The sequence below is a fragment of the Bidens hawaiensis genome, unplaced genomic scaffold, assembly GCF_021521415.1.
Source record: "Bidens hawaiensis isolate Kalapana, Puna unplaced genomic scaffold, B.hawaiensis_p1.1 tig00066615_1, whole genome shotgun sequence".
Lineage (NCBI taxonomy): Eukaryota > Viridiplantae > Streptophyta > Magnoliopsida > Asterales > Asteraceae > Bidens > Bidens hawaiensis.
Window position 1 is genome coordinate 1 of NW_027501847.1, and position 4,078 is coordinate 4,078.

The following is a 4,078-nucleotide window of genomic DNA, read 5'->3' on the forward strand; positions in this document are numbered from 1 at the left end:
GACAAAAGGGAAAGAATAATACGCGTTTAAAAAACCACAACTTAGGCTACTGGTTAAATTATGGGGTCCATTACCAGTCAACACAAAAATGTCTCGACGAGCTAGACCATGTGGCATGTTATTATTCAGTTTCACCCAACTATCAAACCCAATTTTCATCATTTAAGCCACCGATTCCAACAAAAAGACCTTTTCCACAATTATCGCAGCATTTAAACCTTCCCAAATTTAACTTTACACGTTTTCTAGCTTAATTACGTCCTTTAAGCTCTTAATGTCTTTTAGTGTTCCATTATTACTATATAGTTTTTTTAACGATAGTTTTCCATTATTGTTTTGTAATTTCAAAATTTTGGCGAACCAAATTTAGAAGTCCCCTTTACAATGGCAACAATGGGTGAGCATCCAAAATTTTATAAAGGTTTTTTCTTCTTCGAAAATTTTTCTCTTGTATTATTTTCTTGCTTCTGCTCTCTGTCAATATATTATGGCCGCGTAGCCTGTTGTCCGCTGACCTGCCCATTTATTATAATTGGATCATCTTATTTGACATGAAAATACTAAGCACAAAAATTATGACACCTGTTACTTTTTGTAAACTACAAAACTGATTAATTAGAGCGAAACCGATATAACTTATCCAATTTAATAACCGATCACTGTTTGATTTTGTTTTGTTGTTTCAACCGAAATTCATGGTTCGGTTTAAATTAGATATACATATTCCTTAATCGGTGTTATTAAGTTGATGATGGCATTTTCAGAAAGTTATATGATAACTATTTTATATTAAGGAAAAAGATCCAATTACAATATAAAGGCAGGTAAACGGGGCAACAAGCTACGCTGTCATCTCTTTCTATTGTCAAAACCGATCCTACTGAAGACAAAGTTATCATTCTTCGGCATCGTTGAGTTACTGTGCACGACCCGCATGTATTATATATTATTTTATGACCAAATTGAAAGCAAGGACATTTAATTTGTCAAAATATTAAAATTTAACATGAAATATTACATAAAGATATATATTGTCAATAAGTATAAAATTTTATTTAAATTTATAGTACACATATATATACATATAGTGGATGCTTTAAAAAGTCCGTTGTACGCGACGCCCCGACTTCGACACCTTCCGATTTATTCGAAGCTTTCCCCAAGAAAAATAATCCACCAAACTCTCTTTCTATTTAATTTTTATTATTTATTATAGGTATAAATATCTCGTATATATTCCAAGTTTATTCCTATCCTAAATTCCAGTTTAGATCCTTGTTTTCTCGTACTAACCGGATCTCTCTATGTTCATATAACTGTCAGTCAATCTAATCTAACAAAAGTACTTGTGGGTTGGTTTTTTTAGACAAAGAAAAGAAATGGTTACTTTCAAAGTTAATCCAAGTGATAAATGTAAAGAAAAAGTGAAGATATGTCAAGAGTATATTGGAGCTTTAGATGAAGAACGTAAAAAGATTCAAGTATTCAAACGCGAGCTTCCGCTTTGTCTTGAACTTGTTTCTCAAGGTACGCGTGTTAATATTATTGGTATTGTTATTGTCATTGTTATAATGTTTATTTTTTCTATTTTGAACGTCAAATTTCTTAATTCCTAGAGCTAAACTCAGGACCAACGGCAAATTTCTTATTTTCTGGGACTTGAATTTGATATTTTTTTTGCAGCTATTGAAAGATGTAGAAGACAAATGTCTGAGACGATCACTGAGCCTGTTAATGGTCAATCGACGTTTGATCATTAACAGGCTCAGTGATCGTCTCAGACATATTGATGATGAGTTATCTCATAAATTTAAGTTCAAAGGTAGCAAAGATTGGCTTGCATCTACTCAACTATCAATTCAAGTCCCAAATCCAACAATTGATCAAGAGGTAATAATTATATTATACATTAAATAAATAAAACTCTCTATTTTTGGTTTATTATTATTATATTTGTATTGATTTTAGGACTTGTTTCTAAAGAAGTTGACTATGGAAGAACACAAAGATAGGTGTGACAGTTTTGTTCAACCTTTACAGAAGAATAAAATGGCCATAAGTTCTTCGACGGATACAGACGGTGGTGGTAATGGTGGCGGCAACGACGAAAGTAATGGTGAAGATAAAGGACGGTGTAATAAGAAAGAAAGGAGGTGTTGGTCTCCAGAAGTGCACCGAAGGTTTCTTCATGCTCTTCAACAACTTGGTGGTGCTCATGGTATGGTATTATTATTATTATTATTATTATTATTATTCATTGTTAATTGACCTGATTATGCGATTATGTTTAATTAGGTACCTAAAGTTCTGTTGTCCTTAGTTAATATATAATGGATTATTATCTTTTCAATATTAAAATTTGTTAAAATATAAGATATGATAGAAATATAATGTTTATTTATCATATCTAAAGCTCAAAAACTATATAAAATATAAACAAATTTTGTTAATATTTATGTAGGTTATATTGCCTATACAAGTGATTAAAGTGTTACAGTACAAACTTTAAAAATTATGAATTTTATGTACTTGAACAACATATTTCTATGCTAGAAACATATAAATATGAAACATTGATAAATAAATAAAAAAGTTTAAATTATATGTCTTTTTGTTTTTGTAATAATTTAATATTCTATATATAATGTATCTTATCCCATAATCATAATCAAAATATCCAAATGATAATGTATTTTCTTTGCAGTTGCAACACCAAAACATATTAAGGAACTAATGAAGGTCAATGGGCTAACAACTGATGAAATTAAAAGCCATTTACAGGTTTGTGTTTTAATTTTATTTTACCTACACCATATATCACTAGTATTTTTAGCATTGATTTGGTGCATGATAGAAAAATTCACACATTCTTTACATTTGGTTCTAAGCAGAAATATCGATTGCATATAAAGAGGTTGAACCCTACAATCAATAACGACGCACACACTCCCCAGCTAGTGGTGGTTGGCCGAATATGGATGTCGCCACTGAATTGCACCAATGTCACTTCATCTCCGCTGGCAAATGACATGATCAATAATTCGAAAGTAGTATATGCTCCAATGGCTTCTCTACCACAGTCTATAACGGCTTCTTCCTACAAAATGAAACAATGCAATTAAGCAATAATCATGCTGATCACTGCCGACTCACCAGACTTGATCTGGTTTATTTAGCTACAAGTTACCACCAATTGTGTCTTTTATAGATTAATGTGAATTTTTTGTGAAAGACCCTTGTTTTCATTCACTATCATCTTTTCTTTTGTAGTAAACATTTTTTAACGTATGAGATTCCACATATATACATCATTTTTTTACATTTTATTGTGCCTTTTTGTTTCTTATTTTGTAGTCATGGTGTTTGAGAGTACATTTGTTAAAATGTAATATGAAGTCTTGGTTAGTTGCATGACAACGTTGGTTTCAATTTCTCTTATTGAGACTTATATATTTCTTTTGTTTAATCTACTTTTACAAGTTTTATTGCTTTTACAAACCTTGTAATTATAATTCATGAAATCTCATCTAGTTAAACAAACACCTAACTATATATGCTCATTGCCTCATTTCAACGAAATTAGTTAGTTAGTTGAAATTAAGTTGTTATCTCCGCAATAGAAAAGGGAGTACCACCAACTAAACATTACCCACAAACAATATTCGTTTTCGTTGGTAATTATGGCCAAAAGATGTTTGATGGAAATAATTACACCACAAAATAAAATTAAAAATAAAAATGTAAATTAAGTAGATAGTAATCACGAATCGATTACCAACATAACTTATTCATGTGATTAAATAGGTGTTACTGACAAATTAATGAAAGAAAACAACATTTGATCGTCAGTGAATTCTCAGTAATATCTGTCGCAAATGAGATAACCGTCTAACAAAAATCTAATACCCTTTTCCATAGATAACCAAAAGTACAAACGGATCAACGAATATGATCGTCTGTGACACTCTTCTATTTTGTAGTATCATACCAACTAGTAAGTATGTTTTGCCACACACGACCTTGCAACCTTAGCTCTTGATCGATTTGGTTTCGGAAAATAACAATAATTGGGTGAACA

The 4,078-nt window shown here is 30.9% G+C and overlaps 1 pseudogene across 1 annotated transcript; it reads left to right on the plus strand.

Moving 5' to 3' along the window:
• Positions 1-1,272: 1,272 nt before the first annotated feature.
• On the plus strand, positions 1,273-3,136 carry LOC143604777 (transcription factor HHO3-like; annotated as a pseudogene). Its single transcript, XR_013148354.1, has 5 exons — positions 1,273-1,527; positions 1,684-1,890; positions 1,969-2,218; positions 2,705-2,781; positions 2,892-3,136. The product of XR_013148354.1 is annotated as a transcription factor HHO3-like (transcript).
• The last annotated feature ends 942 nt before the right edge of the window (positions 3,137-4,078 follow it).